Genomic DNA, 20745 nt, shown 5'->3' with positions numbered 1-20745 from the left:
TGCAAGAATTGGTTAACGAAGGGATAGTGAGGCCTTGTTCCTCTCCCTTTTGTTCTCCAATCCTCTTAGTGCAAAAGAAAGATGGTACATACCATATGTGTGTGGACTATCGAGCACTAAACCATATCACTACCAAAAATAGGTTTTTTGTGTCTCAGGTAGAAGATCTGTTTGATAAGCTACAAGACTCTACCTACTTCAATAGGATTGACCTTAAAAGTGGCTACCATCAAATAAAGATAGTGAATGAAGATATCCTAAAGACCACATTTCGTACAAAGCTTGGTCTTTATGAATATTTAGTCATGCTTTTTGGCTTGACTAATACACCAGACACGCTCAATCGTTTAATGGAGAAAATCTTTAGACCCTACTACAAATTAGCTGGAGTTTTCTTTGATGATATCATCATCTACCCCAAGTCCTTGGAGGAGCACAAGCAACATCTCCAAGATATTTTTCAAGCATTTAGGGAGAACAAGCTTTTTATCAATCAAAAGAAAAGCAAATTTTTTCTTCAAGAGATTCAATACTTAGGTCATATTATATCTCAAGATGGTATCCATATGAATCCATTGAAGTTAGAGGTAATATAATCATGGCCTAATCCAAGGAATCTACATGAGCTAAGAAGCTTTATTGGTATGTGTGCATACTATAGATGCTTCATAGCAAAATTCTCTCAAATAACAGGACCATTACATGACTTAACAAAGAATAACATTAAGTACTCATGGACTGCTAAGGAGCAAAATGCTTTTTACAAGCTCAAAGAGAATCTTACTTGCCAACCATTCCTTATGCTTCTGGATTTCTCAAAGCCATTTGAGATCCAATGTGATGCTTGTGGTGATTGCCTTGGAGCAGTCTTGCTTCAAAAAGGGCATTCCATAGCATATGAGAGCCAAAGTCTCAATATCGATGAGCTTGTCTTGGGCATATATGAAAAAAAGCTTTTAGCTATTCTACATGCCCTAGACACATGGAGCACTATCTATTGGGGACTACATTTATTTTACAAACAGACCACGTCAAGTACTTCATGATGCAAACCAAGCTTTCCGACAAACAAATGAGGTGGACAAATTTTGTTTCGAAATTTTATTTTCATATTGCTCACGTTGCTGGTAAGCACAATCAAGTGGCCGATGCACTTTCACGACAAGAAAAAGTTAATGCGGTGCCTATAGCAACTCACAATGGTCTATCTTCTATGATAGATGAGTATGCTATTGACCCTAACTTTAAAGCCATAATGTCAGTCCTTTCTTTGGGGAAGAGAGGAACCATTCACCTTACAGGATGGTTATCTTCTCCATGGAAATAGGCCTCACCATCCCTTTGTCTAGCAATTCCTGTACTTGCCTCATGATCTCCTCTTGTTGATCTTGTGAGACTTGATAAGGAGGCCTGTTAGGCGGTGAGCTTCTTGGAAGGAGGTCAATGCAATGGTCATCATCCCCTCGTTTTGGAGGCAAGTCCATAGGGATATCATCGATGAACACATCTTGGAATTCTTTTAGAAAATTAGACAAGTCTAACTTTTCTTGATTCCTACCATTTAGAGACTCTTTGACAAAAATCATGTATGCAGAAACTGAGCTCTTCATTGACGTATCAAAAGCAGGAGGATTTACAAGTGGAATAGTGTGACCACTCTCACTAGCATCTATATACACGTTCTTTCCCCTGTAGGTGAAGTAGATTCTCCTTTCAAGGAACTTCATATTGGCAGCATACGAACAAACCATGGAGCCCCTAGGATAGCATCCTCATGTTGGAGAGGAGAGATAAAAAAGTCTTCTTTGTCAACATATCTTTGGACATGAAGCCTCAACTTTCCAATCAAGGGAGTAACGAAGGCTTGTTGTCCCTTGAAAGTTGTGTCAGCCACATTACTATATCTCCCATCTTGAAAGCTTGAATGCCCAACTTGGTGGCCAACTCCGTTGCTATGAAGTTGTGAGTAGAGCTAGGGTCAAACAAGATAAAGGCATCATGCTCTCTTACCTTTCCCCAAGCATAGGAAAGTGATGATCCTTTATTGGAATCAACTTATCAAAGGAAGAGAGTGACAATTTGGTGCAAAGTGGATTTCAATTTGCATATTTTGCAACACCACTACGAAGCATGAATAATTCAAATGCTACTCTTACACAAGGAGGCTCTGTATCAGGAAGCATAAGTGGATACATGGTATTTCCAAAGAAGCACAAAAGAGATTGGAGTCAGCTGCAAGTATGATTGCAACATTCTTGGAAGAGAAACTAAAAAGTGAACAACACATAGTTTTTTGAGTTTTGATAGAGAGTTGTTATGATGTACACGTTAAGGTAGAACCTAGTTGCACTTGCTCCAATTTTTAGAAGAGAGAATCCACACATAAATCTTTTTTGGCATGTAAGTACATGTACTATGTGTACGTGCATATACTTGGGCTTCAACCAAAAGAGTACATGGTCATTCATCAGCCTGCACTAACTCCCATAGACCTTGCATTTGTATTAGGGCAAACCTGCAAGATAAACCCTGTGGTGTAGTGAACATAAACCTTAGAGAATGTCATGTGGAGGTATGTATTGAAGGAGACATCTCTTATGTATGAGCTGTGGAATAGCTTTTTCCCGCCTTTTGGAACTATTTTTGAATCCCTTGTAGTTATAGAAGCATGCTTTGTGGTATCTATCTAGACGATTGTACAAGCTCAAAACTAAGCCTTGTGGAAACTTGTACATGTTTTTGGTGTGTATCGTGTGAGTAATGTCTCTTTTTGTGAACATTTTTTGTGTCGTTAAAAGAGAATCTAAATCTAAAGCCAAGTTGTTGCAAGACGATACATGTTTTTTGGTGTGTATCATATACTGATGTCTTAGTTTTGGATTAAAAAAAATTTGTCTTTAGAAAAGGATCTGAAACTAAAATAAAAAAGATCGCAAAACTAATTTTGATTGCAAAAGCTCAAAATCAAAAGCTCGCAAATAAAACACACTCTCTATAAACCAAAATAAATGAATTTAGCACATAAGTAACTTGCTAGATTCCATATTGTGCCCTCGCCCTAAGAATCATGAATATTTTGGAAAGAGGTGCTTGCATGGAGAGTGACCTAGGTATGGTGTGAGAAAGTTGTCAGTTTTCCAAGACGAGATTGCAACAGATAGTAGGGAGGTGACTGTTAAGATATTTAAGAATATGGGTATTGGACACGTTAATACTAAAGGAAAAGAGAAGAAGAGAAAGGACTTGGTCGGGGAAAGGATGAAAAATGCAACTTTCATTCATCTTTTTTCAGATCATCTGAAAAGCTTTGTCAAGCATAACTTTGTGTTTAGGTGACAAGCCCAACAACTCAAAGACTACTTGCTTAAGTTTCTTAAAGAATTATAGCTTTAAAGTGTAGAATGAGATTCAATCCATGCATTGGTGATCAACACAGGTAACAATACTGGTGCACATGTATTATATTAGAAATTTAGTAGGAGCTATTGAGAAGACTTTGCATTTTTACATACCAAACGATAAGCTCCATGACATGCTCTTTGTTCAACATTGTTTTATGCTACATGACAATTGGATGAAACAACAAGGACACTCTTTACATTTTCATTGGGTATGGTTAGATGGTGCCACTTCACAGTTCAAGGCATGGAGACCACACTATTTTATAGCCAAGTATTATCAATTAATAGGATTACTTATGATGCATAACTTCTTCGCTTCAAGACATGGAAAAGAAGAGCATGATGGTACAAGTCTTGTTATCAAGAGAACCCTGATGCACAAGGAGCTAAAGCTCGATGGCTGGCCCATGAAGTGTGTAGTTGATGTGGTCATTTTTTAAACATGAGGTTTCAGTTGACAAGGGAAGGTAGGAGTGTTAGCACGAAGAGGGTGTTATGGTTAGTTTCACCAGATGATGTACTGCATTTTCCACTATGGTATTGTAAACCAATTATAGGCTCTCGCTCATTCCATTATGTTGACGACTACTCAACGCACAATCCATGTGATGTGTATTTTTGAACATTTTCATGCTTTTGTGATCCATGTGTGAATGGGCACTGGAGGAGATGCTCTAATAAACAACACATTGAAGAATAAAAATATATCTCTGTCGAGCCATTGACAGAGTCGGTACAAGGAGATATTGATGAGGGCGAGGATGATGAGGAGAACTACAACGATATTTTTTCCTCCCGAATGAGTCAAGATTTATGCATGACTATGTATGAAGGAGACCTTGAGGTGTTGATCCAATTAGTGTCCATTGGGGATAACTTTGTAGTGAATGCAGCCAAGGAGAAAGAAGAATTCTACCTTATAAGTGCACAAAAACCATGTACTAGGCACCAAGAGTACTGAAGGACCTTTGGAATAACAAGATCGTAAGAGGTGGAACTCTAGTTGAGGGCTTGTACTATGCCCAAGTCGAGGGAAAAGTTGATACCTATACCCTATTGAATAAAAAACCATAGGTATGTTCTACTCCCATCTTATTAGAGACATATGAGTTCCCCTTGGAGGCTATCCCTGGCCTATATAACCACACTTTAAACTATCTTGAGAGATATATGAAAATATCTACAACAATATGCCAATGAAGAAGGAAGTGAGCAGGAGGGGAGCCTATTGTGCTATCAATTTTGTACTCTATAGTACCAAGTTTTGGTACTCCACAATACAAAAATTTGGTACTTGCTTTACAGATTTTAGTTGACTGTTGTGTTACTATAGTACCAAATTTTGGTACTATGATATTTATTTTCAGCTTGTTAGTAGCAAGCTAATACAAATACCACGGATACCATTTTTCGGAGTTCTCATTGTAAAAAAACTTTTTATTTTGATAAATCGAGAATATTGTAACTCCTAATTTTTGGATAAACCTTGTAATTGATGAGCCGGGGCTACAAGCTTCAAGATTGTATCAACCTGTCATTACCCATCTTTGGTAGAACTCCCAGATTATTAGTTTTGACCACCAAAAACCTTGGCTAAGGTATAAAAGCCAATTTTTGTAAGTTATTATTAAGTTTTGGATAATGGATTACACAGCATGAGCTAACGGCGCTCACTTCTCTCCTTCTCGCGCTTCGTACTTCCTCCCCGGTAGTCACATTGCAGTCGTGTTTGTTGCATTGCAACCGCAGGTAAGAGCTCTACACATTGATGTAAACACATTATATTATTTTGTAGCTTTTGGCGTCGCCGACTGGCGGTCTAATTTCATCATAAGTAGGAATTTACACTTCAAAATCAAAAACTAAGCATAGGCGGGGTATTGGGGCAGCATTGCTAAGCATTTAGATGCATTCTAGGCCAAAAACGACTAGGTCAAAAATCCCCTGCCTCTAATAATCACAATTTTGGCACTTGACCTAAAGTGGGGTTTGAAACCATAAGCCTGTATGCTTAGGTCTTATAAACTTGTCCTAAAAGTTTCGTTACGTTTGGATGTCATTTGATGATGTAACGAATGTGATTTGTTTGCCGATGAGCGATTGGCTTTTGGTGATTTTAGTCACTTGACTATAGCTTGAGTTAGATGAGAGTTGTTAGTTGTTTTCCGAGAGATTGACAACCTCTTGTAGCCTCTATGCACTAGTCGAGTCAGCTTCATCCCATGGATTGACAATTTATTTGTGGTTCTCGCTATGTATGCAATAAGATAGGAGTGAGGTTAGACACCCGTCCCACATTTGGCGTCGTTGTCGGGGATTGAAGAGACCTAAACTAGGGAAAAATCCGAGCGTCTTGTGAAGTTATCCTTTAACTTTCTCTAGGATCGCTTAGAGGTCAAAACTTTCTTTCAGAAATCGCATAGCCTAAGATTGTTGTCTTTTGTTGTGTAGAGGTAGCTTGGAAGTAATCGTACTTAGGATTTTGAGAATGATTGATAGACGAGACAAGATCAATGCTCAGAACACCATAAAAGACAAGAAAATGAGTCTTTGTGAGCACTTTCCACAACCCCATTGCATGAGAATCTAGGAGTAGGGTAAGTAGGATCCGAGGTGGATTTCAGAACATTGCTCTCTCTCTCAAAGAATCATTGTGAGTTGTTATTGGAAGTTGCAGAATTTCAGGTCTACACCTAGAAATAGCACGAAAAGACTCCAAACCACTCAATCCGACTGGAGAGTAAGCTTAAAAGTTGTCTAAACCAGTGGATAAGCTCAAGGACACTTCGAGGTAAAAATTTCAAGAGTTGGTCAAAACTCAGATTATTTACTTTTTCTTGACATTTTAGGCCAAATTAAGTTTTGACTTGATTCAAAGGCTTAAAATAGATCATAAAAAGACTGTCCATTGAAAATTGCAAAAATTGGTTTATTTCAAGCCTAAAGTTAATAATCGCGATTATTAACTTTCATCTCAGATTTGACCAAGGTTCATACCATTGACTCATTGCATCTGTACAAACAACTTTTGTAAAGGCACAAAAGATTTGGATCACCAAACTGGCAAAAAACTAGGTAAAAACTAAAGTTTGTATTGACTTTTTGAATCTTCAGTGTAAATTGAGGAAAAATTTGTCCAAACCTGTTGAAATTTGATTGATAGGCTTATATTGATGTGATAAACAGATGTACATGCTCAGTTGACCAAAAAGATGCAAAAAGTTGCCAGTTGTAAATAATCACGATTATTTACATATACCCCATTTTTCAACTTTTTTGACCAAGTTGGCATACCACTAGCTTTACCATGTTGTAATAAGCCCACAAACCAAATTTGGATCATTGGATTGAAAATTGTGACCAAATTTGCAAAGTTAGTCTGTGGACAGAAAATTGATGATCATTTGACCAAAACTTGTCCAAACTTGATGAAACTTGGCTAGAGACCTTAACTTGAGGTGCTTAGCAAATCTGTGTCAAATTTGGGACAAAAATTTGTAAAAATATAGATGGGATAAATAATCGTGATTATTTATATCTACTTCAAAAATTGATAAATTCGCAAATTTGAGTATACCACAAGGTCAAGCATATCAAGTAGACCCCCCAAATCAATTTTGGTGAAATTTGGATCACAAAAGTGAGAGTTAAGCTAGATTCTTGAAATCAGAGTCTGCGGACACAAAACAGTTGATAAACTTGAATAGATTTTGTCCAAACTTGTTGAAACTTGTCCAGGAACTTTAACAGGTTGTATACTTGCCAAACCAAGCCAAAAAGTGCAAAAAACTAGCAAAAGTAAATAATCACAATTATTTACTACTACTATCCAGGGACATCAGTTTTGACTTTTGAACTTGCACAGTGTTAGACCAGCATAATACAAAGCCACCGGGCAATTTTGGGTTCAATCCGATCCAATTTGGTACATGTTCACTCAGTTTCCAAGATGTAGATTAATCCTTTGATTTCTTGCCAAAGTCGAATCTGAAAGTCATTTGTTGACTCCCATAGCTTGATTTGAATTGATACACATAGATCAATCACGACAGCTAGCAAAAACTCTATTGTCTTTAAAGAAGAATAGCTAACTTGATCAAATTTGTACAGAAATTAGGTTGCAGACGGGGAATCGATAGCTTGACAGAAAATCGAATCAAGTAGAAATTGACAAAAAGTCAATCCAAAGGTAGATACTCTATCCAGGGCTTCATAAGTCTATATGAACCTTAGATCTGGTCGTGTACTAGGAAATCACGGCATACTTGGAGAAACCTCTAGTAGAGTATCCACCGAAGAAAGTGTGAATCAAGGCAATTCCTTGCACACTATTCTTGAAGAAGTCTCAGACACTTTTTCAGATTCAACATCTGAAATATCTTCTTACTCGACTCACTCGAAAACCGGAATAACAATGCGCTATAAGCATATACTCTCATTTTATAAGACTAATCGCCATGGAGCTCAGGTTTACCTGGACCCTAATGAGGAGTATGCTATCCGCATTGATGATCATGGTATTGAGTTCGAAGAAGAGATAGGACAAACAAACAAGGAAAAATGTACATGGACAGAAACAAAACTCAATATGTACAAGTCGAAAACCCTGACGTGATAGACAAATGGGGGTTAGAAGTAAACACCATAATCCTAGATATGTCAGCAAAAGAAAGACCGTCAACTTTAGAATTTGAGGGATACGATCAAGTAGACTTGAAGCCTTTGAAACGGCTTAATACGGATAATCCTAGGATCGGAGTCTATTGTTGGGAAGATAGAAATATAAAAGATCTTTTGTGGACTTCGCATGCCAAATCAGGACAACTGACGGCCATGAAGATCATCTATATCTTCAAGATCAAGGATAAGGGGTCAACAGATCTACCAACCTACCTGTTTAGGGATTGTTATAGCAATAACTTTGTTATGATGACTCTTGAGGAGGTAGAACAAACCAAATACCAAGGGTATTCCATAAGGGATTGGATATTGGGCCAAGGACATAAAACCATTCCAAGAGACGAACACCGTGAGAGATCTTCTGAGAGTACTGTTAAGAAACCAAAAACCACCTCATTACGTAGAAAATCGGTGACACTAAGGCCAATCCAGGGATACATGAGTCACTATTTCCAACATACTAGTTTGAAGGACTCAGAACAGGACCAACTGTCAGGAGACCGGGAGTTGAGCCAAACAGACGTGTCAAACCAGTTGGTTTTCAAAAATGGGTCAAAAAATACAGTGGATCAGGGGATCCATACGACCACTTAGCAAGCTTTAAGCAAGTGCTAAGAGCAAAACGTATACTCGATTTTCATACTCAATTCGAGGGGTTTGAAATGACATTAGAAGGAAAAACATTGATATGGTTCCAAAACATTCCACCAAGGTCAATCATGGACTTGAACACATTGGCTCAAGGATTTGTAGCTACTTGTTCCAAAACGGGGATCAAACATAATACGGCAGCTCAAATCTACAGCTTTAAACAGAAACATGGTGAGTCTGTTAAGGATTGTGCAACTCAAATGAAACAATACATTGTTAGATGTCCAGGGCTAGAGATACCAGCAGAAGACTGGCTCATATCTTTGTTTCTAGAGGGACTGCTAAACAAAGAACTCCATGCTATACTCTATAGCAAGAAGCATACAACCCTAGAAGAGTGTGTGTCAAATGCTATTGACTCAGGAGACAATTGTGATATTTTTAACGAAGAAGATGCCCCTAAGGATAATCAAAGCAAGAAAACAACATCCACTAAACCAGCACAAGTGGGAACTGCTGCTGCAGCACCACTTTCAGCCATAGAGGATATGCTCAAAAGGATGGACGACATGATGAACAACATGCAAAAAGCACCTATGAGGGGACCAGGACAAGGGATACCTCAACAGGGACAACCAATTAGGCCACAAAATGGTGTGCAATCGAGGGTAAATAGACCAACCATGAGACCCACGAGTGCTACTTCCGACCAAAGTATGATGGCAATGTTTAGTACATGTCTATGAGGCCACAAGGACAATCCATGTACAGATATCAGCCTATTATGGCCCAAGCTCAAAGAACACCGATGGGTATGGAAAGACCTCAACCTGTGTTGGGTCAACAACCTCCGTATCCAAGACATAATGCAGTGCCTGTAAAGTACATGCACTACGAAGGAGTCATATATGAACAAGCATTAGTGCCTGTTACACCCTATGCGGATCCTAGTCCATCTACAGTAATGGTAGGAGGAGATTGGTATAATTCACATCCACCACCAATGGAAGAACCTGTGACTTATGCTCCACCAGATCTTGTACCAATGTATTATGTAGCTAATCAAGGTGTCAGACCTCCCATGGTAAGACCCATGATTAAGCCAAGAACAAGAAACTGTCATAACTGTGGTGGAGATGATCATTGGAAAAATGAATGCCCATAGCCTGACAAAAACCTCAAGCCACTTGAGGCCTACTGCATACAATGTTGCAAAAAGGGAGGACACTTTTCAGAATATTGTCCTAAAAATCCTTTAAACAAGGGTAAAACAGTAGTAAACGTAGTCCAAGTGATACCGAGTAGCTCATCTAAGAGTGAACCGATTGTTCCAATCAAGGTAATCACTAGAGCCCAGGCTAAAAAAAAGACACACAACTCCTCTGATGATTCGGAAAATACAAAATTTTCCTCTCAAAGGATCAAAAGAAGCAGAAGCAAAAGATATGAGATGAGAAAACAAAAACAACGGGCTGAAATCGAGGAGAAAGCAAAAAAGCTATTCCAAGAAAAGGTGAAAGAAATTGAAAGTGAAATCAAGGAAACAACCATGAAATCAATAAGATAAATTTTGGTTGATAAAATTTTTGAGCCTATTAATGCAGCCTTGGAAGCCTACCAAGCAGGCTAAAACATGGAAAACAAATGGAAAAACTATCATTCTCCAGACATGGAAGCAGCTAAGCTTGAAGCTTATCAGAATTTGGTAAGAATCACGCAAGAAATGCTAGAAAAACAAAAACCCAAGCTTGAAAGTATCGCAAAACCTGAAGAGCTTGTGGTAAGAGACAGTAAAGAAAAATCCAAAGTGGTGGTAGAACCCCACCTTGAAACAAAAGAACCAGAACTTATAGTGCCAGACAACGAAGATGCCTTAGACGGAATTCTATTCGTAGAGGAAGACTGGCCAGGACACTTATAAGAAAAAGTTAGAGAGGTCAATGATGGGAGCCCGACCTTAAAGTCAGCTTCTATAGAGGAAGTTTGGTTGATAACCTACCTCCTGATATGAACATGGATGTAAAATCCCTTGTATGGGGATTGCGGATCTGAAGCTTCAGGAATGCCGAAATCATTGACCTTGAAAACATTACCCTCTTACTTGGGAGATAACGAAGATGAATTCATAGTATGTAAGACCACTCAAGTAAAAAGAGCTGAACAGACCCTAGAAGTAGACAACATTCATTCAATTATGTATGCACCCATCCAATGCACTCTTACCTTAGGAGAACTGTTAAAACTCGTACCATATTTATGGAATGATCTACAGAAAATCCTAGAGAAGGTGGGGATAACGGGGCTAATCTCAAAAAATTTGGGAAAATTGAAAAACAAAATGGACAACAAAGAGATTCGATCTGTTCCAATGAACAAAGTCGGAGAATATTATGAAAAGGAAGAAGGAAACACAACCCTTCCAGTGAAATATAATGACATTGAAACCATGGCAATACTAGATAGTAGAGCAGGCATAGCCATAGCCACTAAAGCAGTATGGGAATTCTGGGAATAACCAGCATTAGACAAACTCGAATGAAATTGCAATTGGCTGACGGACACATTGAGAGACCATTAGGGCTGCTTGAAAAAGCGATAGAAAATTCCTATGGAATTGAATATCAACACACTTTTGCCATAGTAGACTTTGGAAAAAAACACAATTATGAAATCATATTGGGAAGACCTTTCATGCGACAGGTACAGCTTATCCAAGATTGGGGAAACAATTATCTGTACTTGAAGCAAGTGGGATCTATAACAAGGGTAAATCTAAAAGATCACACTTATAGAGATGTCTTGAAAACACCCATACAAGAGTTAGATTCAGTCTCTTCGATTGAAACTAAGATTCCATCCTGGTTAAACAAAGACACTCCTATTTGGATGTGTGAAGCTTCAGAAAATGGGAGTTTAAAACGAAAAGAATGTATTCTAGAAAGGGATTGTACAGACGAAGCATATGTACCTGAACCCTTTCCAGAGCATTTGTTTGAGCCATTTGAGTGGACTCAAATTTTAGCGACAATGGATGTATGTGTGAATACGTTTATGTCTACTTAATTTTGCAATGAGGATGGCTATGACATAATTCCCATCCAAATGATTTCAACCCTCAATAGAGAAGGTGAAAATGAGGAACCCAAGGACTTGATGAAAGGTCAACAAGTCTTTTCAGACCTCTACTATGATGCAACAGATGAGTTAGATGAACACTCAGCTACCTCAGAAGATTCGGGATCAGAAAAAGAACATCTCAAAGCTAAGCTACTCTTGAAAGGAGGGGAGGAAAAGTTTTTTGACTTTCCTAACCAAAAATCAAGAAGACAAAAATGGTATAGACGAAAAAGAGACACCAGAAATGTGAAAACACGACCTATGCCATCAGTCTCCAGTAGAACACAATTCCTGATGTAGATAGAGGCACATGATTGTGTCAATGACAAAATCACTGGCAGATACCCTTCAAACAAAAACCCAGAAATGTCTAAAACATCGAGAGAAACAAGGAAGGATACTCAAGCAAAGCCAAACAAACATGACAAAGGGCCAATCATGACACAAGTTGAGCGAAAAAAGAAATATCAAGAGTTGAAAAAAGCTCTAAAGGAGATATATACGACCGAAATGGAAACCACGAAAGAGGATGATAAGGAAGTAATGAGTGTTCCCTCCCATTACAAAAAGTAAGATCGAAAAATCATAGTCAAACAACCTGTTAGGGAATTATGGAAACAAGGTGAGTCCTACGAAGGGCCCGAGAACGCGAAAAAGATAGACTTGGCTGAACCAGGGGAAGAACCTAGGCCTGCCTACATTGTAAACAACCTAACACAGGAAGAAGAAGAGCTTTTGCTAAGTTTGCTACAAGAAAACTAAGATATCATTGCTTGGTCTTACAAGGATCTCAAGGGTGTTGATCCAGAAATTTGTCAACATACCATACGCATGAGAGATAATACGAAACCAAGTAGACAAAGGCCATACACATATAATGAAACATTTGCTGGGAAAATCAAGGAAGAGATTAAGAAACTAAAGGAAGCCGAATTCATTTACAAAATTGAACACACAGATTGGGTGTCTCCAATTGTGGCAGTACCCAAGAAGAATGGAATAGTGTGTGTCAATCTCAAAAAAGTGAATGCAGCTACCATTAGAGACAACTTTCCTCTTCCAATCACTTAGCATGTTTTAGAACGAGTTGCAGGAAAATAAGATTACAGTTTCTTAGATGGCTTTTCCGGATACAATCAACTTTTGGTTGACCCAAAAGATCGGCATAAAACTGCTTTTGTAACAGAATGGGATATTTTTTCCTATCGGGTTATGCCTTTTGGGTTAACTAATGCTCTAGCCACATTTCAAAGATTGATGAGCCATGCTTTTAAAGAATATCTGAGGAAATTCTTGGAAGTGTATATGGATGATCTATGTGTACATTCATCAATCCAAGCTTATCATTTTGAAAACCTCAAAAAGATATTCGAAAAATGTAGACTTTATAGGATTGCCTAAACCCTGAAAAGTGCACATTCATGGGTAGACAAGGAAAAATTCTTGGACATGTAGTGTCTAAAACTGGCATAGCTACTGAGATTGAAAAAATTCATGTCATTGCTGATTTGCCTAGACCAACAACATTCAAGGGGGTTCAAACCTTCATGGGGCATTGTGGATATTATAGACGGTTCATTTACATGTACGCTATAATTGCAAAACCCATGTATAGCTTGATTACACACTTTGAATGGACCAAGGCATGTGAAGAATCCTTCATGAAGCTTAAGCAAGCTCTAACCTCAGCTCAAATATTGAAAGCACCAGATTGGAATAAGATATTCCACATACATGTAGATGCTTCCAATTTTTCCATAGGTTGTATACTAGCTCAACGAGGAGACGGGAAAATTGACTTTCCTATTTCTTATGCTAGCCGACAGTTGAACATGGCACAAAATAATTACACTACACTGAAAGAGAAGGGTTAGAAATAATCTATGCCGTTAAAAAGTATAGACATTACCAAGCTTTGTTGTATTTGGTCAACAAGCCATGCAGCACAGGAAGAATAGTGAGATGGTTCATCATTCTTCTGGAATTTGATTTCACTGTGGTTGTAAAAAAGGGCACTACACATCAACGAGCAGATCATTTGCCATGGATTGTTTCAAGAGAATCACCTAAAGGGATAGACGATGATCTACCAGATGGCTATTTGTTCTCCGTGGAAATGATACCTCGATGGTCGGGAAACATGTCATCATTGATGAAAATAGCTCAAGTGGCTTCACAAATACCACTTCTTATTACAATCGGATTAATTGAGCAATTGGCTATGTATGAATTACTAGCTGGTAGGCTATACAAAAGAAATCGAGATGGAATATTGCTCTTATGCATTAATCTCGAGGAGAAAAATTAGTACCTAAGTCAAGCACATATTACCATAGTAGGAGTTCACTTTGCGAAAGACCAAACTATGCAAAGAATCTTGAGACTTGGAGTATTTTGGCCAACTATGAGGAGTGATGTTCGCTCTTTTGTAAAGGATTGTCCTCAATGTCAAAAACAGACACCCATACCTTATGTAACGTTGTTCCAAATGTCGCTTGTTCCTAAGTGGAGTAACTATCTGGTTACTTACTTATCAACCCGAACATTTCCTGAGGATATGAGTAAATGCCGCTAAAGAGAAATTGAAATTGAAGCAAGAGACTATGCTCTTATTGGGAACCAATTGTATCGGAAAGGTAAAGATCAACATTTGCGTCTTTGTGCAAATGAAGATGAGTATATTCCGATTATAGAACAAGCACATGTTGGATTAGCTGGAGGTCACTTTTCAAGTGAGACCACCACAGGAGCAATCTTGATGGCAGGCATATGGTGGCCAACACTTTTTGCAGATGCCAAAGAATATGTTCGAAGGTGTGATGTTTGTCAATGAGCAAAAATGCCAACACGTGTAGATAGCATGCCCTTAAAACCAATGATGGGGGCTAGAGCTTTCGTAAAGTGGAGGATAAATTTTGTTGGACCGATACAGCCACCTGCTTATAGAACCCAAGCTCAATATATTATTATAGCTACGGACTATTTGACCAGGTGGGCTGAGGCTAAAGCAACTCAAAAGAATTATGCCAGAACCACTTCCGCATTCTTATATGAGTATGTATTCACGAGATATGGACTGCCAATAGAAATTGTCAGTGATAGGGGAACTCATTTCCTCAATGAGGTAATCAAGTATTTGCTTAATGAGTTTGTGGTCATCCATAACAAATCAGCTCCCTATCACCCACAAGCAAACATACAAGTTGAGCATACAAATAAAATTCTTAGCTTGGTACTGACTAAAGTGGTTAGTTCAGGAAGGACAGACTGGGAAATGAATCTCCATGCAACTCTATGGGCTTATCGAGTTTCATTCAAAACAGCTTTAAATGCTACACCCTTTAACCTTGTTTATGGTCTTGATGCCATATTGCCAATAGAATTTCTATTGCCGACATTAAGGGTAGCTAAGGGTCTTGAGTGGACTGGACATGAATTGTCAGAAAGATTTGAAGATTTAGAAAAGCTAGATGAGCAAACGCTAACTGCTATAGCTCATATCTATGCACAAAAGCGGAAACAAAAACAATTTTTTGATTCCCATCTAATAATAAAAATCTTCAAGAAAGTCTTCCCTTAAGCAACACATTCCCAAGTTTAAGAAAAAGGGAAACGGACCGTTTATCATTGAACATGTATCCCCAAGTGGAGCAGTAAAGTTGTCCACCCTAGATGGTGAACCAATGGCTAATTGAATTAGTGGATGCCGTTTAAAAAAATACAATTTGCCGCTAACCAATGAATTGCTAGAATGAATGCATACAGCCAAGCAAAGGAGGATTAAACAATAGCAGGTTATTGATGAAGCCCAAAAGGAAGCTCGGTTTTGGGTACTCAAACGAAAAGCTGCTCTCAGGAATCAACAGATATCGATTCCCATCAACACTTTGGAAATAAATGATCGACAATGCGAATTGCCTAAAGATGTAGTTCCAACAGACGATGAATGGTTAGACGGAATGGACATGCGCATCAAAGTACATCTCAACAACCATAGCACAAATGCTTTGGTCGAAACAAGAGCTAGAGTAAATACAGTCAATTATTCCACGTACAAGAAAGCAACAAGGCAAGCATTGACAGCAAGAATAGCGACAATCAAAGGATGCAATAAGAACCCAACACCAACATTGGGTGTAGTCAACTTGAACGTGATAGTACATGGATGTTCATGCCCTCATCAGTTTGTATGCTTACCAGATGAACACATGAATGAGACGATGATTCTTGAAATTCCCTGGATGCTGACATACAAAGCAATATGAGATTGGGATACAAATCAGCTCAAGCTATCACCTAAAGACGGACAACTCATTGTTCCAATTGCACCAAGCAAGGAGGAATGGAAAGGAAGCAATGAGTAGACCAAACCACAAAGTAATCAATCTTCTCCATCCCCTCAACAAGCAAATGCTACAAGTAGCATGCACGGAGTCAGGCAAATCTGGGTATCAAAAGCATAGCTTAAGGACAAGCCGACTCAAATCTGGGTGCCCAAAACATCACCGACAAAACCAACGACGGTTCCAATGGTCAAAACACAGAGAAGAGAATCTCCGAGCAAGGAACCTAACTTGAAATGGATTTGGCAAAAAAAGGAGCACTTATCTTCTCCACAAACCGTAAAACCAATCAAGCAATGGAGAGTTAAGTCTCAAAGGACTTCACCACACCATTCCACACCAAGCACACCAACCTACCAATGGCGAAAAAAAGCTCGACAACAGGCAAAAGTGTTACCATCAGCTCAAGCAATCGGCGGGCTGAAGCATCCTGATGGTACAATCAAATAGAGAGCACACAAGCTACAAAATTTGCTCTTTGGAAGACGGCAACAGCAAACCTCGACATCAGAAACCCTTGAGTTAATTACTCAAGACCCAGCTCTTGCACAGCATAGTGGTTTGAATTACATTGACCTTCAAAGCATGGTAGAGCCAACCATGGCTATGCATAGACACGATTGTTCAACCCATGCACACGGTCGTCCCGGAGTACGCCATCACTAGGAGGGGTGGAAGGGCACTAAGTAATTAAGGGCAATGTTTGAAGAGGGAGGAAAAAGTTCGATGTTAACGTGTGATTTTTTGAAAAATTACCTAATAATGCCCTTATAATTCATCATCAAGGGAAAATTCACTAACAATATCTTCCCGATGAGTGTAAATAGTGTATATACTATCAGAAAATCATTAAAAAATGTCCTTCTTGGTTATTTTTCATCATTTTCTTGATAATGAGACTTTAAAAATGGAGAAATCCAACAAAAAACAATAAAGCTGTGTTTTTCAATGGATTTTCTTAATTATTGGATTTCCACTTTGCTTTTTTAGCACATTTTGTTATTTTCTTTGATTTTTTTAATAAACACGTCAAAAATTAATAATAAATAGCAAAGGAGCTCAGATGAAAAAATGGAAGACACGGTGGTGATCAAAAAGACAAGGCGGACAAGCACAAAATTTTTTAATGAAATCGGAAGATGAAAGCGCAAAGCCTAAATTAGGCGGCCAGACCTCTTTTTGAAAAATTCTTGCAGAATGAGCTACAGGACTCCGACCGGGAAAATTTTTCAGGAGAACATATATTTCACGGCCTAGTAGGACTAACGGGAGAATCTGGGGAAAAATGGTTCTGGAAGTCCGGGTATAGATATCCCAGGTACGCTAAAACAACCTCATTTCCACTTGTCACCTTTGCAGAGAGAGCTTTTCGACCTCTTTCGTGCATACTTTTCGGAGTCTACAATTGCCATCTTTCAGCGCCATCTCACAGAGACATGAGGGGTAAGTTCTTTACTCATCACTGATCCATTTTGTACGGCCGGTAGTAGTCTAAACCCCTAGAAAAAACCCTAGAATCCAAGTAGTGCACGAAGACCTACGACCAAAAACTAACCATAGCGGCCTGTTAGCTCGACCAAATCAGATGGGATTTGAATTGTAGCATGTCCTAACATAATAGAACCTTTCTATATCATCACTTGACCGTTCGGCAGGGGTCGAGGGGGTCCCTCGTAGAAAAACTAGGTTTTTGGCGGATGCTAGAATTTGGTTTTGACTCCATAGACAACTTGCCTACGAGGTTTATATACAATGTATATGATTGGTTTCGTGAAATCAATCAAGCAAAGCCCTCGAAAAGCAAAAAATGGCTCGAAGGCTACAAAGCGTCAAATTCGACATACGAGGTCAAAATGACTCCAAATGAGCTAGAATTGGATGAGTTGCTTCACGACTATGTTGCGGACAAGTCCAAAGACTCACAAGTGACAAACCAACTCAACTGGCAGTGTAGTCACAGAAATCGGTGATTTCAGAGTTGACAAAGTACAAAGTGATGTCGACAAGACCAAACTTGACCAAATTCAATTTAGGACTTGTTTTAGGTGTATAGAATGTGTTTAGGTCAAAAAAATAAGTTTTGCAAAAAAATTGTGACTGCTATAAATAATCACGATTATTTACTTTTGCACTATTTTTGCTTGGAAATTGTATCATCACCTCATCTATCATGTGTACACACCTATTACATGCCAAAAATCAAGCATAAGCCAAATGAGCATCTATAACTTGGAAAAATGTCAAAAAACGCAAAGAAGTCTTTGCAAGCCAAATTTTGAGTTATGGATCACTTTTTTTAATCCAAATCGCCTCATATCACATACACAGAGTCTATACAATGCCTAGAACCAATTTGTACCAAAAAATATCGATTTTGGTAGAAAAGTTAATAATCGCGATTATTTACTTTCTAGCCAAAATGGGGGAATTTTGATATTTCGCCATCATACATCCGAAGTACATGAGGTGTTAAGCCCACTAGCCAAGTTTGAACCAATTTGGAGCTCAAAATCTCAAATTTCCATTATATCTACTGTTTCAGAGACCTAAAGCCAAAATCTGGTACCATTTTCACCCTATGGATCCAAATGAGCCCATATTTCACTTAAAGCATGTAATTGGTATATACTTCAATCCTGTGATGCCAAGTTTGCAAAAAGTTGGAGAAATTACTCAGCTATAAATAATTGTGATTATTTACTTTGGTTGCAAATTTTTGTTTGAACTTTACAATTTTGTTCCTTGCATGTTTTTATACATCTATGCTTCTTCAAAAGTTTATTTGAAGCAATTTGGACCAAAATAGTCAGCATTTCAGACTAAAGGATATTTCGGAGAAAATCCGTCAAATCTGCTAACTTTGACACTCTATTCACTGAACAAGAGCCATGCAAGCGGCAGAGAGGGCCAAGAAGAACCTCAACCAGAAAGAAAAGTTGCAAGAACTACCAGCATACCAACTGGACCTAGATTCAGTCAAAATCGCCAAGGCAACCTATCTCTCAAAGGAACAACTGGAGGAGCATCACACCATAGTGTTCACTGTGGCAGATTCAAGAGTGAGGAGGGACATAAGGTAGAGTTGTAACTCCTACCAAAAGAAAAGTATGATGTCGTCGCAAAGCCCGAAACCAAAGATGCCAACCAACGGCTAGGACTCAGAGATTTTTATGAACAAGAGCCGTGCGGAGTGGACTTCCAAAGGCTTACGAGCTTTTTTCCACGATCAAGAAAGATGGAACTACACAGATATTTGACCCACAAGGGAACAAAGTTGAAGTGGTATCACCAAGGAAATAGTGGGAGAGGCACTCAAATTGCCCACAGAAGGAATGACAATGAGGGCAAGGGATAGGAAGACGGCCGGAACTTTCACAAAAGAAACCGTCGCGGCCACCTTTGCGGAACTTATTCATAAACAGGTTGAAGAGCCAGCAAGGTTATACCACAAGCATTTCCACTTCCAGGCTAAGAGGCCACCAAGGTATATCATGCAGTTGCCACCACCTTCACACAAGTCCTCAAATCAACAACCAAGCAACCGGTGGACCATGCTCAATATGTCTTGACCACTTTGAAAGGAATAAAGAAAGAAGGAAAGATCACATACCTGGGTGCACCAGAGGTGTTGACAAGGATTGCATACCATGCCATCGGCATGGCCGACAACCTACCACCTGCCCCAGATCAAAACACTTGGATAGTGTTAGCTCAACCATCTCCTTGAGCTACAAGATCTGCCAAGAGATCATACAAATCTGATGAAGAATCGGCTGAGAGCTCGCCAGAATGACACAGCAGTGAGAGCTCGGATGATGAATAAAAAAGAGCACGACGGGAGGAAATGAAGAGAAAAGCCGTGGTAGCACACCAAGAAGAACCCGTGAAAAAGCAAGCCCGGTTTGAAAGAGAGAAACACGCATACCAATGCAATTGCCAAGCACAAGAAAAGGACCCGGAAAAGTGGGTGCCTAGTGGGCTTAAGGGACTAAGAACCAAGCATCACACCAGGAAGCAGGCAGAAGAACCCACTGAAGTACTGGAACGGATGTACCAAGAAGCAGAAGCTTTAAAGCTGAAAGAAGCCAAAGAAGCGGCAAAGAAAGCCAAAGAGGTGGAAGAACAACAAAAGAGAGCAGAGGAGACCACTGCACAAGGGGAAGCACAACATGTCCAAGGTGATGTGTCGCCCGATATCTCTTCTCCTATCTCTGAACACCAAGATCAACTAATGCCGAACCTACCACCATCACCAGTTAGAACCACAACAAATGAGCCAACAAACGAAGCAGAGCTTGAACAAGAAAAAGCAGCTGAAACTACACAAGAATCTGAACAGCAAGAAGCAACGGAAACAACACAATAAGTAGATGTCTCTACTCAAGAGAAGCAAATAGAGAAAGAGCCATAGACAAAAAAAGGCAGCCAGTCCTGAATCAGAAGAGGACTCCGTAAAATTTGAGCACACAAGAGAACAAGAGTCCAAGGAAACACCCTCTACCTCAACATAGCAAGATAAGACCGAGATACAACTCTCTACCTCAACAGACAAAGATCAGCCGACACAAGGGAAACAGCAACAACCAGCAGCCATGACGGTGCCAACGGTAAAA

Source organism: Adiantum capillus-veneris, chromosome 13 (assembly GCF_014529385.1).
Source record: "Adiantum capillus-veneris isolate H3 chromosome 13, ASM1452938v2, whole genome shotgun sequence".
Classification (NCBI taxonomy): domain Eukaryota; kingdom Viridiplantae; phylum Streptophyta; class Polypodiopsida; order Polypodiales; family Pteridaceae; genus Adiantum; species Adiantum capillus-veneris.
Note: the sequence above shows the minus strand (reverse complement) of the source record.